Below are 14,625 nucleotides of genomic sequence, written 5' to 3' on the forward strand. Positions count from 1 at the left end.
CTCCTGTGTCACTAATCTTTCTAGGAGCCCTTTGCTGTAATGGATGAAGCCTGAGTTGGCTGAGACATATTAATATAAGAAGAGCGTGCTCTGGTGTGCCCCCCACCCAACCCCATGCCCCAGGGCCACCCCACCCCCTGCTGACAGCAGTCACTCTCAGCACAGTGAGAAGGGACCTGTGTTCCTTTCACTGTCTCAGTCTCTTGGCTGACCCAGCACTCCCCAGAAAGCTAGCAGGCTGGCAGTTCTGTCACTGACTGCTCTGAGGCCACAAAAGCCATAAAGCACTGAGCAGACGCGGTCCATCTGTCTCTCAGTCTTCTACTTGTCATGCAGGTCACTGTATGAGCAGACTGGCTGCGGAAGGTTTTGGCAGGTTACCAGAAAGTGATTCCTCACTCCTGCCCTCCCTCCTAGGCATGCAGACTGCCTTGGATGCAGGAAGACCAGAAGGCTTTTTTTCTGAGAGTCTCGATGTGCATTCCTGTCCCTCTCCACAGGAGACACCCTACTGCACGCAGGCAGGAGCAAGTGCCTCCTTCCCATGGCAGGGCAGGTGTCCTAGGTTAATACAACTTGCCATGAAGACCTAAGCGGGCTGACTCAGGCTGGACCTCACCCGGGGGGCACAGGCATGAACCATGCATGCCGTCTCTTTCAGGTCTTCGGGCAGAGTTACAGATGTGCTTTCTTCAAGTCCCAAAGAAGTTGTTTACACAGCTGTATTCCCCATAGACGCAATGCCTTATAGGCTGCCAGGCGATGCCACAGTATAGCTCACCTGCTCTCCCTGTGACATCTTGGGACACACTACTTCCTTAGCTCATTTCACCAAGGAAAAAAACCCGAGAGGGATAGAGAAATGGCTCAGCAGTTAAGAACACTTCCTGCTTTTGAAGGACACCTGAGCCCAGTTCTCAGCACACACATCTGACACCTCACAACTGCTTGGAACCCCAGCTCCAGGGGACCAGACACCCTCTTCTTGCCTCTGAAAGCATTGCACTCACATGCAGTGTACACACACACATACACACACACACACACACACACACACACACACAATTAAAGATAAAATAACTTTGAAAATAAAAAATGTCAATCTCACAAAAATTCAGTGCATTTTCCAATAAAATTCCCCTCTTACTGAATCAGGACATAGAGATCAATTGACTCTCCAACCAAAACTTTGCCAATGTGCCACACAGTCCCTGTGGGCCTAGGAGTCCTCCCTGACCTTAAAACTGCAAACAAAAACCTCTCACATGTCTTCCAGTTTCCTAACAGAAAGCAATTTATACATTTCCAACTGTATTTGGAAAAGCACACAGGCCATTTTCCAAGGTTCCTTCATTTGTGTCTTGGACAGATCATTCCAGTGCAGTGAGCAGAGGGGTGTGGGGAGTGTTTGCTGAGGTGGAGAGACAGTGATGTCAGCTGTCACAGCCATATGCATCCTTTAAAAGGTGTCTTAACGGAAAGATAACAAGAAGCCCAATCAAACACAGACGGGAAAGGAGACAAAAGAATGAAGTGGTTTCTGGTGCTGGAGAGATGGCTCAGAGGCGAACAGCACATACTGTCTTACAGGGGACCTGAGTTCCGACCCGAACACCTAGGTCAGATAGCTCGTAACCATCTAACTCCAGCTCCAGAGGCTCTGACAGCTCTGGCCTCCTCGGACAGCACACACACACACACACACACACACACACACACACACACACACACACCCTTACACACACACACATCCTCACACACACACGCGAGCGCGCACACACACACACGCACTCGCACACACACACACACACACATGCACGCGCACACACACTTAAAACTAAATCATCTTTAAAATGACAGAGGTTTCTGACTTGAAAGACAGGGGAACTCATCTCCCATCCACCATCTCCATGGACCATGGTTGCCTCATCTCATCATTCCCCTTGAATGCCATCCTGAATACCTCCAGAATAAAATTACATCTATACATGAACAGGTTTTCCAGTTACAGTAACTTCTTTTTTTTTTTTTTAAAGATTTTTATTTATTGTATGTGAGTACACTGTCACTGTCTTCAGACCCACCAGAAGAGGGCATCGGATCCCATTGCAGATGGCTGTGAGTCACCATGTGGATGCTGGGAATTGAACTCGGGACCTCTGGAAGAGCAATCATGTGCTCTTAGCCGCTGAGCCATCTCTCCAGCCCCTACAGTAACTTCTTTTCTCTGAGATAAATGCCCTTAAGCACAACCGCACGTCCATATGCTTCCTGGTTTAGATTTCTAAGAGTCTACCACCATGCCTTTGAAGGGCTTTCCCACATTGACCCAATCTCCCACTGCATTTACTGTTACACTTTTTTTCATTAACGGTATCTAACAATGAAGGCTTTTGTTACTGTCTTGTAGGTTTTGCTTTTGGTTTGTTTGGTTTTTTTTTTCTCACACATACCAGGCAAGGGCTCTCTCACTGAGAGAGCTCATGGCGGGTGTCTTCTGTGGGCTTATGGGTTACTCAACCAGCTCTTCCTGGTTTGTTTTTGATGTTGTTGGTTTTTTGCTTGTTGGCTTGCTTGCTTTTACATTTTCTACTTGGTTTGGTTTACTGTTGAATTTCGAGAGTTATTTATATACTGTTCCTACTAACCCTCTATTTAATCCGTTATTTATAAGTTCTTTTTCTTCTGGGTTGTATCTATCTTTGTAGTCTCTTAACAATCTATTCATTAGGGTTTAATTACCCACTTAACCCACAGGAGTCATGGCGAGGAGCTGCTGTCAGAAGGTTGTGTCATTTCATTACGAAGTGTACAGACGAACCCTGAAAATTCAGAGGCTTCATGCTCTCTGAAGATAGGGTGGCTTGCTGTCAACATCGAAAGAGAAAAGGACAGAGGGAGGCAGCAAACAGGATGCAATTATCCAGTGTCGAGGGTGATGTGCATTCCAGCCTGCCTCCAAATGCTGGCGACCTCATAGCCAGCGCGGCCTCCACCTGCATGGGCGAGGGGAACAGGACCTATGGGATTGCACCCTTCGGTGCCACATGCTGACCATGGGGCTGGGAAGTTCCTTTAACCACAAGGGTACAACACTGCCTCAATTGTTAGCAGGATAAATGTCACCTGCCTCAGGCAGACTGGAGGACTGGCAGGGAGACTGACAAGGCAGGGTGATTACAGCTGTCAGTGTCTTAACTGGAGCCACGTACCAGCTTCCTTACTTCCTGTTCAGATAATCAGCAAAGATTGGCAAACAAAACAGTTGTTTGATTTTTAATTTATTTTTTAAAAAATGCCTTTTAAAGCATGGAAAGAGACTGTCGGAGGGACAGCAGCCTTCACGACCTTCACGAGTCTTCCTGGGCCCCATTACCAGGAATCACCCGTCCGTCACATGGCAGAGCCTCCTCATAGCCGGCTTCACCTACCTGTGATGCCTCTTTGTCAGTGTACAAAAAAAATCAGCAACATCTTGAAACGGGGAATTTTGGACTGGACAAGAGAGATGCAGACAATTTCCCCCAAGAAACCACAAGTGACCCATGGGGGAGGCTCCGGCTGCTATAAATACTGAGTGGCAAAAACTGATGTCATGCCTTTCAGACAGGGGCTGCCACATGAAGCCAGGCGGGCAAGCAGCGCACAGTAGTGCAGCCACAGCAAATCGAGTTGTCTCAGAAAGACTTCTCAGGGCTGGGGAGCCCCAGGCTCTGGTCCCCCTGCACTGACAAGTGTTTCAGCCCCACTGTCTCATGAGTAGAAGTGCATTTTCAGATCTGTACACACACACAAAAAAATTTTTTTAAATAGTGTCTACACCTGAAGTTTGCACTGTAGGAGAGGGAATGGGAAACAGCTCAGCCAGGAAAGCCATGCAAGCTGGGGATGAGGGCAGGGGTGAGACATAGTTCCATCTCCCCCACCCATGTGATGGTACACTCTTACAACAACAATAACAACAAGACAGGGTGATTACAGCTGCCAGTGCCTAGGGTAGAGACAGAAAGACCCTGGGGCTTAAAGGACAGACAGTCTGCCCAAATTGGTGAGCCCCAGGTTCAATGAGAGACTTTGTCTCCAAAACTAAGTTGGATGACTCCTGAGAAGCACCTGGGGTTGATCTGTGGTCTCTACATTGTGCACTTGAGAGCATGCACATGAATCTATGAGCACACGCACACACACACACACACACACACACACACACACACACATACACATACACACACATACACACACATATATACATACACACACATACATACACACACACATACACACACATACACACACATACGCACACACATGTACACACATACACACGCGCGCACACACACACACACACACACACACAAAATCAATCATTAAATAAATAAATGTGAGTAAACTCAGGAGTTATTGACCAGTCACAGCAATGTATCCGTCTAACAATGTAGCAGTGCAGGAAGCAAACAAATTCTGAAACTATGAAACAAACTCCGGGCCTAGTCTAACACATACTATGAGACCCAGCCAATTGTGGTAACACCTCCTTTTTCCACCTGCCTGTGACAGAGAATAAAACATTTGGTCAAGGAAGAGCAACAGGCAGTCACACATACGGAGAATAAAGTAGAATGGTAAAGGGAATCCAGCCATGCCAATCAATACCCTGCATGTGCGCACCCTTCGATTAGCAGTTCCTTCCTTAGGAATTCAGTCCCTGGGCATCGCCATGGAAATCCAGGTGAACTACGAATGCGACAGAATAGGAATGAGCTTTCCGGGATGGTCCAGGGAGACTCTATGGTGACACTGTGAATAAACACGCTCCTCCACAATGAACACAGCCTCCTGCACACATCCAAAGGAAGTGGCAAGTTACCTTGAGAACGAGCTTAGTGTCAAGTCATTCGACACAAGTCATTCGAATCAAAGCTTTATCACAGCTGCAAAAATCTAATACGGTCGAGCAGGCCTGAGCGCTGCACTAGTCAAGCTCGGGGGTGAGTGCTGTCGAAAGAGGCATGGCTGAAGGTGTGTGGGTGCTCTCAGAGGCAGCCCCAACCTGGACAACAGAGAGCGATGCTGACGGCTTGACCATGGGAGACGATGGAAGAGCGGGAGCAGCACGTGCCCAGAACAGGGACACTGAAAAGAGCAAGCCACTGAGTGCCACTCCTAGACTGAGCTTTAGAAAAAAGGCTGAAGCTGCTGGCTCGATTACCAAGTGGATGACGGTGACTCAGAAGCTGAATGCTAATAACTCGGAGTCCGCACCCAGATTGTGAGCCTTGAGCCAGGCCGGCAAACTCTACCCTGCACCTTAACAAAGGACGAGACAAGGATGCTAGAGGCACAAAGAAAGTCACACCACGTATAACTTAGCTGTAGATCACCATCGGGGAAAGAGAAGACGGGAAGCCGTCAGATGCAGGCAGCCTGATTTCATTCCTCCATCTTTAACAGACAAAGGAATGTAGCGCCGGATCTATTTTTAGGACACTATCAATATTCTAGAACCCTGTCTATATCCGTCCGCCAGCTGCCATAACAAAATCTCGCACTCTGCATGGCTTAAGAACAACAGAGATCTATTTCTCATCGTCTCGAAGATGGGATGTCTGACTCCTAGAGAGGCCATTCTTTCTGCCCTGCAGACAGCCACCTTTCTCATACGTCAAGGAGAGAGGCAGAGAATGCCTTCTTGTGCCCCTTCCTGTCAGGGAACTGACCTCATCAGAAACCCCGCCACCTTCATCTAGCCCTTGATTTGCAGAGCCCCCACCTTCTGGTAACATCCATCACACCAGTGTTGGCATTCATCCTTAGAGTGGGAGAGCGCACAAGGCCCAGTCCCCTCCTTTCAGTAATGCCTAAAACAGAAGGAAAAGGACAGGCACCTGATGTAGCACAAGCCAGCAGCACACTGATCTTTGTGTTATCTGATGACAACTGGCAATAGAGGATGTAAGCTCTCAGCTTCCTGCTCCAGCCACCATGCCTGCCACTGAGTACCCTGCTTCCTACTGCAATGGTCTCTTATCCCTCTAGACCCAGAAGCCCAAACAAGCCTTCCATCTACAAGCTTCCTCCTCGGCCATGGTGGTTTATCACAGCCACAGAAAAGTACTAAAAGGGCATTGTTCGTCTGTGCATCATGTGTGTGTCATGTATGCAGAGGCCACAACGGGGCTCCAAGAAGTACAGTTACGGATGGTTGCAAGTCGCCCTGCGGTGCTGGGAACTAAACTTGGGTCCTCTGCGAGTACCCTTCACCGCTGAGCCATCTCTCCAGCCCCAAAGAACACTGTGTTCTGTTTCCAACATCTCTGAATACCAGACCGTCCACACACATACACACCAGCGAGATCCCTTCCAGATCTCGAACCTCACAGAAACCTCTGTACCAACAACCAAGGTCGTCACAAAAGGAACTGCACTGGAGAGGTGACAATCCTAAGGTGACATAAAAATTCAAAAATGCATACATTTTACACGCAAGCTAGAAAATAAAATAGCTGTTTTTAAAAAAAATTAACTAAATCCTTGAAATCAGGATGTTTCAAGGACTTCATGAGCGTGCATGGGTGTGTGTGTGTGTGTGTGTGTGTGTGTGTGTGTGTGTGTGTGTATGTACACCACATACCTCCACCCTTCAAAAACTATAATGGAGTTTTCGAAATTTAAAACAATGATAAAAACTTCATACGAGGATCTAGAGAAAAAGTTGGAAGAATCTTCCCAAAAGGAAACGCATGATGCTTCAAGAGCGCCATGGGCACAGCTGCCTCCCTGTTATCTCCAGACATCCACAACAGTTGAGCTTGGTAAGCCCCATTGTTCCAACATGGAGGCTGATTGACTGACTGCTTACTTGATTAGTTCAGTCTCTACCACCACCCCAGGCTCCCCAGGGGCTGGGGGTGGAGCTGAGAATCTCCACCCTCATTCTGTCCCTGAAGCTCCTGGCTGTGGGCCCCAGCCTGAGGCCTCCAGTCATCTAGCTGTTACACAATGCTATCACTCCGGTGAAGTACTGGTGTGGAGGAAAGATGTTCCTATCACCTCCAGGCATTCCGAACCAAGAATCAAAACTAGAACCAAGTCCACATTTCCTTATTCTGTACAACTACCTCACAAGACTATTCTTGGGAGGCTGGAAGAGCAAAGAAGTAGGCATTGGAAGTTGAGGACAGAGTGGGTGACCCCAACCCCACCACTTCCACAGTCCCACTCTGTGTTCTCCCTTTCTCATCCTTCTCCCACTTCCTGCTTCCCTCCTCTCCCTCTTCACCCAGTCCCCCCACTACTCCTCCTCTCTTCCCTCCCCTCTTTCTCTCTCCCCTCCTCAGCTAAAACCTTCAAAGTGGCGGCCCTTAGGGATAGGGCTGGAGTGGAGAAGGATAGGGTTGACTGCTCTGTTTTTGTTTCATGCTTTGAAGAACTTTTGACTCTTAAAACCATGTGCTTGTGTAACTATGTTTAAAATGGGTATTTAATGTTTAAACAAAATCTGAGCCTTGACCGAGAAGAAGACCATACCAAGTATGCATTCCTAAGCTTTGGGGAGCCTAGCCACTTTGAAGACACTTTGTGTGGAAAGCTGTAAATCCCAGACCCAGGAAAAACACACCCAACACGGGAAACATCTGCCCAGGAGACGAGAGCATTCCTAAATCCACCAAGCTCGGGTTCTATCTTAAAAGTAAGGGTTCTGGGGGTTTTTTTTTGTTTTTGTTTTTTCTTCGCTTGTTTTTCCTTATGAAGGTTAGGGTGGAACCCAGGCCATCCTGCACCCTAGGCAAGCACCCCGCTGCTGAGCTGCACCCCAGCCCAGGTTCCAGTTTCTCATAAAATTCCTACCAGAGCAATGCTGACCTTTACCACACAGGGATGGGGGTGGGCAGGGAATTGTGCTTAAATTCGATGGGCAGGGCCATGCTTGGTCTTACAATTGGTGGTCCTGCTTAAGTGTCTCCTTGCCCAGAGGCACACTGGCTCAAATTAATGAGACCCCAGGCTTCATTTACTGGCTTCCCTTATGCCTTGAAACAGCGGGTGTGCTGACCCTTTAGAGTGTGACTGTCAGCTGAGCTGACTCATTCCAGCTGAGTCCATTCCAGAAATAAGGGGTCCTCCAGCTAAACCTTGAGAAGGCAAGGTCCCAAATTCCCCACCTGGGTGTTTCTTCCACCAGCAGAATCTCTAAGGATTTCTTGGCAAAACTACTCTCAGCAGGCCACTTTAATGCTCCAAAAACAAGCCGCATGAGGCTGACCTGTCTCCAGTACTGCAAACCTCCACAGAAAGTCAGAACAATATGTCTTTGTTTTTGAAACAGGGTCTTCCTATGCAACCTGGCCTTAAACTCCCAATATGGGCCAGGTTGGCCTAGAACTGACATCCTGCCTCTGCCTCTGCCTCTCAGGTAAAAGGGTTTGTCACAAAATCCTGACATCCTGGGTTTGATCCTCTGCTTCCAGGCTGTGTCTGGAAAGAACAAACCAACTCTTGAACTCATGAGAATTGTCCTCTGTGTGAGCAAACACACACACACACACACACACACACACACACACACACACACACCCCACATGCTTACACCCACAAACAGAACGGAATCTTCATGTGCCTGACAGTTGGTTTAAACCGCTGGTGACTCGATTTACATGACCATGAATGGAAAGTAACACTGCAACATCACAAGATGCTGCAGTAAGACGACCAGGTGACTTCGGGGGACACAATGACTGACCCCCATAGACACTCATGCCAAACCCTAGACCTGTAACTGTCCGAGTACACAGCAAACTGGCTCTTCCTCTCTTATCCAGGTGGTCAATTGGACATATCAGCCTTCAGATCAACTTTGGAACTTTCTCTGCGTAGAAATGCAACGTGCATAAGGGTGTCTTACAGCTTCAACAGAGGCTCTGACGGTCACATGGTAGCAAAGGGAGGAAGGGAAAAAGGGAGGAAGGGAGGTAAGAAGGAAGGGATGGAAGAAGGAAGGAAGGAAAGGAAAGGAAAGGAAAGGAAAGGAAAGGAAAGGAAAGGAAAGGAAAGGAAAGGAAAGGAAAGGAGGAAGGGCCTTTCAGAGTGAATGGTGGTCCCCAGTTGATAGAGAACGTGGTCCTGGGGTTGCAAGAAACTCCTAATAGCCAATGAGACACTGAGCCTGGAAGCAATTCTTCTAGAGCTAAAAACACTCCCTGGCCAATTTCTGCCAAGCAACAGTGTGAGATGGTGTGTGTATGTTGTTTGACGAAGTTAGTGAACTGACAAAGAGTAGCCAGTAGTGTGGCATTCAGTAACCCTGAGAAGCAGGGCTGGGACTGGAATTCTTTCCCTTCCTTTTTCTCTTTCTTACTCTCTCTCTCTCTCTCTCTCTCTCTCTCTCTCTCCCTTCCTTCCTTCCTGTCTGTCTGTCTTTCTGTCCTTTTTTCTTTCTTTCTTTCTTTCTTTTCAAGACAAAGTTTCTCCCCTGGCTGTTCTAGAACTTACTTTGTAGATCAGGCTGGCCTCTAACTCACAGAGACCAGCCTGCCTCTGCCTCCAAGTGCTGGGATTAAAGGCTGTGTGTCCCACTACCACCTGATGAGATTTCATTTAATAGCAAAGCAAAGCACTTACTTGCCTTGCAAGCCCAGGGTCCTGGGTTCAGTCACACAAGCGTTCATGTACACATGCGCGCACATGCGCGTGCGCACACACACACACTTACACACACACATACACACTCCACAAAAGAGAGGGATAGCCACATTCCATCCAAAACAACAGATCACAGTTTTCACCGCAGTCACAGATTTTAGGGATTCCGAATTGTCCAGAACACTACGAAATTTACATTTCCCATCATGCACTGCCTTTCCTTTACCAGTCCAGCATTGCCAGTGTTTCGGGAAATTCAACCATCAAACCCCCATAGGAAACTCCAGCTGCTGGACTGAGTCACTGGTCACAGCGCTGAGCCACAGCACTGCGCTTTCCCACACCGCAGGAATTCTGTATGTCTGTTGATGCTGCATAGGCTGCTGTACATTATTATCTGCGTTTCTCAACAGACATTCTTTGAGGCCCACTGCTGAGCTTGTGAGCCTCTGTGTTCTCTTGTTGTAATGTTAGAGCAACAAAAGTGTTCAGTTGAAATTGGTGAAGAAATGGGGGCAGGACTGACAGCTGGCCCTGGGACAGTCAATGTATGGCTGCCAAGATGGCCTGGGGAGAAGGATCCAAGCAAACCTCCTGCTGCAAGAGCTGGACTTATTCCGATACTTGCCCCTCACTAGGAGGATACCGAGTTGCACCAAATGGCTGCTTCCCTGGCCTTGACCTCTGACCATCCTGACCTTTGCCTTCCTGAATCTCCAGTCAGGTCCCTTAGGAGCCAAAAGATCAAGAAAGAAATCAGCCATTAAAGGAAGGTGCTTATGGCTCTGAACTGTTACAGAATCCATCAGAAGCTCACACACACACACACACACACACACACACACACACACACACACACACACACGTTTTCATATAAACCATATAAAACCGGAATTCGAACTTAATGATTTCCCCAAAACGCCTACCAAATGATAGTGATCATTCAGGATGTAAAACAATGCTAAGTTTCCTGGCACTGAATCCAGGTCTCTAGTGTGTGTCTAGAAAAGCAGAGAAAATGAAGCCTTAATGCTGCGTGCTCTTATAACTTAGACAACATAGGATTTTACATCTTAAAAAAAATCCTTTCTATTTGTAATTGCATTGAATCTTCCAAATAATAATAATAATAACAACAACAACAACAATATTTTTAAAGCATTATTACTAAGATTTAACACGCTTGCACAAATCAGGGAACTGAAGCTGAGAGAACCTAACTTAAAAAGCCAAAAACTAACTCAAGTCCCCTCCTGGAGAACTACAGGAAGTAATCTTTAACCCACTCACATCTACATCCTGTCAACACACAGAAAGGTTCTGGGCCTAAATACAGTAACGGACACAGGAATCTAGTGGAAAAGGTGACCTGGGAAACCCTGAGTGTAGTGACACCATAGCTATAGACATACCATCTGAAAAAAAGCAATCATACGGGGGTTGGGGATTTAGCTCAGTGGTAGAGCGCTTGCCTAGCAAGTGCAAGGCCCTGGGTTCGGTCCCCAGCTCCGAAAGAAAAGAAAAGAAAAAAAAAAAAAAGCAATCATACGCTGTGATGTGAGGGCTACATGGTGATGACTTACAGAACTGTAGAATAAGGGACGTGACATCATGGTTTAAAACCCTCGTGGCAGCCACAGAAATCGCCAGACACGGCTGGGAGCAGACAGGTGGCACCTAAGGTATTTGGTTCGTTCAGTGATGGGCGAACATGGGCAAGAGGACAATAGGGAAGAAGTCGAGATCTACACCATCCCTGTGCAGTCTCTCCACAGAGACCTCTATCACTTCATCTGGACAGAAATCAGGCAGCTATCATTGAAAGATACTCATCGCAATGAGCCCGAGTAAGCTAGAGTTCAAGTTAAATATCGAAAAGAAAAAAGAAAAGAAAACCACAGAGAAGATCTAGTGGAACTTTAAAGTGCTTCATAAAGGGGTTGGGGATTTAGCTCAGTGGTAGAGCGCTTGCCTAGGAAGCGCAAGGCCCTGAGTTCGGTCTCCAGCTCCGAAAAAAAAGAACCAAAAAAAAAAAGTGCTTCATAAAGTAAATGTCCCCAACACAGCAAAGCACCTGGAGTACTGAATAGAGGAAAGAGATTCAATAAAAGGGGATATGTTGCAGTCAGGAACATCACCCCTAGGCAGAAAGAACTGCCACCATTGACTTTCAATCCCTGTCCTTATCTAGACAGTAGAGAGGACTGTGTCCTTTCTATACACAGACACCCAGTCAGAAAACACTATGCAGGCTGAATGCCTACCTCACCACAGATGCACGGACTAGCACAGAAGGGTTGGCTTCTGCTCCTTAGAGCTGACCTCCTCCACCAATCCCTTAACATGTGATGTCCCTTGCTAAACAGACTAAGATTAAATGAGCCTTTCAACATTTAGACAGAGCCCAGGACATCTACTAGGGGTATTCTCAAGATTCCACTTGTTTCAGAGCCTCTCGAATAAAAGCCCGGCTATGGATTGGGACCTGGAAACACACAGTTGGCAGGCTCCATCCAACTACACACCAACAGATGCTCTTGAAAACAGATCTGCACCCAACAGCTTCATTAAGGGAGGAATAGGATACAGTGGAGATGCAAACAAAACACAATTATAAAGGATTCAAAGGGGCTGGAGCAGTGCTTTGAGGGTAAGAGAGTGTAAGGGCTGAGAGACAGTTCATGGTCAAGGATGCTTGCTGCTCATGGAGTTTGGTTTACGGCACCCACATCAGGAGGCTCCCATCTCCCTGAAACTGCAGATCTAGCAGATCTGATGCCCTCGTCTGACCTCCAAAGGCATTCCATGTATACATGCACATACACATGCACATTCTTGAGTGAGCTCACGCCCATCTCTCTCTGGCGGGGGGGGGGGGGGGTAGGGGTGTGTAAATCCTTAAAAAGGCCAAAAACAAATTTTAACTTTTCAAAAAGTGTGCAAGACAACACCAAAAAGTGCAAGCTTCCGTCATACACACTTGTCCCATACACTGATGACCTACCCAACCTTTTTAAATTTTATTTTCTTTTACCTAATGTTTATGGGTCTTTCGCCTCCATGCATCTGTCATTCCACAAGCACACAGGGTCCACAGAGGCCAGAGATGGCATTGGGTGCCCTGGAGCTAGACCATTTGGGTGTAGGACTCAAGCCCTGGGTCCTCTGCTTGAGCAGTCAGCAACCTTGCCCACGGACCGTCTCTCAGTCCTTGGCTCCACCTTTGTAAAAAGAAACTGAGAAGCAAGGAAGTAGCTCGCTCTTTAGACTACATTTTTCAAATATCTCCTTTATATCTTTGCCATAGGCCAACTTCCTTCTGCTATATTTGGTTAAAAGAATGAAGGGTTTAGGGCCAAGAATGTTCCCTAAAAGTGTTTAGTTTAAGACCTTCAAAGGTGAGAAGGCTAAAACCTAGAAGAGAAACCACCCAGGAAGGACAGTACTCAACTTCAGGGACAAAATTAGACTCAACGAATTCTGTTCATGTAGTTTACATCATAAAAAAAACTCAGTCAGACAGGTTTAAAAAAAAAACCTTTAATATCTTTGGAGAGTCAAGGCTTTGTAGCTCTAAAACAACATGAAAATACCTGGATTCATGGTGTAGACAAAGGCCCTCTCATTTGGCCCCACCTCCTGCCTGCTCCCGGGAACAAACTGAGTCTGTGTCTTTCAGATTGTTTTTTTTTTTTTTTTCCCCAAGCTATGATAGGTCCTTTTGGCCCAAACTCACAATGTCCCTGAGCTCACAAGGTAAGTCCTGAAGGACAGGACTAATACAGAAAGGCTCAGAGAGAAAGTGTGGTGAGGCAGAGGCTTGCCATAGCTCAACACCCAGAGCTGAGCTCGTGCAAGTGCAGAAGAGGAGAGGACAGAGACTAAACCTAGATCTTACAATCGGACAGGGATGGCTCTCAGCTCAGTCTTGTATCCTATCCCTGCTATTAGCGTCGGGCTCTCTTTTAGGACAAATTGTGGGTTGCTTATTGAAACTCCTTGTTCCAACTGCAGCCTGCCCTCTCCCCACAAAAAATCAAAACACTGCCTTGACTTCACACATACAATCGCCCACGCATGTGCACACACACACACACACACACACACACACAAATCATTCTTGTTACATGACAAGTGGGTTTTAAAATGCTTGAAGAAGCAGTATCTAAATGAATGGCTTCCACATTAGTTAGTACTGAGGAGGGCCCAGACTGAGGGGCAGCATCAGGTCCCCTCCCTAGACCTCACCCCAGGGCTGCCTTCATAAATCTGATCTCCAACTGTAACTGCTTTGGCTTAGTTCCCTGGGTGTGGATTTTCTTGATTCAAACGCATTCTGCAGCCCGCCAAGTTCTTGGGAGAGTTTCCTCCACTTGCCAGGCGCTGGCTGGGAGTTACAAAGTCAACTCTCTGGCTTTCCAGATTTTTTTTCTTCCCAACGGAAGAAATCAAGAAGCTGAGGGCAGAGAGGCTCTGCTCCCTCCAATCAGCACCCGCCTCTGGGTCGCCAGGCCTAGAGCTGGAGTAACAATCTCCATGGCTGGACTCACAGCTCCCACCACAGTGACAGCCCTACACTCCCCAGGGACCCGCAGGGTGAGGGACACATTCGCAGGCAGGCTACTCCAGAGCCCGTGTGGCGCTTCCCCCTCCCCCGCTCCAGCTCACTGAGTAAAGACAATACGAAAACACTGAAGAGCGCGGGTGGCAGTCGGTCCACCACCTTAAACCAACTGCGCCCAGTACGCACAGGGCTTCGCTCACCTCACCTAAACACCAGTGCCCAATGCACACCCAAAGCGGGGACCAGGGCTGAATGGGCAAAGCCTGGGTCGACAAGCCATGGGACACAGGACCAGGATCCCATGCGCGCGTGTCCACGCTGTCACCCTCACGGACACACGAAATCGTACCAATACAGGGACCTTCCCACTCGCCAAGCCACCCTACACACTTATGTCCACGTAGTTACCTCCGGAGCCATCC

The 14,625-nt window shown here is 47.6% G+C and overlaps 1 protein-coding gene across 9 annotated transcripts in view; it reads right to left on the bottom strand.

Annotated features, from left to right (window-relative positions):
• Positions 1–14,625, bottom strand: part of Afap1 (actin filament associated protein 1) — a 113,072-nt gene that overhangs the window by 97,437 nt on the left and 1,010 nt on the right. The gene's annotated exons all lie outside the window — the stretch shown is intronic.

Source organism: Rattus norvegicus, chromosome 14 (assembly GCF_036323735.1).
Source record: "Rattus norvegicus strain BN/NHsdMcwi chromosome 14, GRCr8, whole genome shotgun sequence".
Taxonomy (NCBI): Eukaryota; Metazoa; Chordata; class Mammalia; order Rodentia; family Muridae; genus Rattus; species Rattus norvegicus.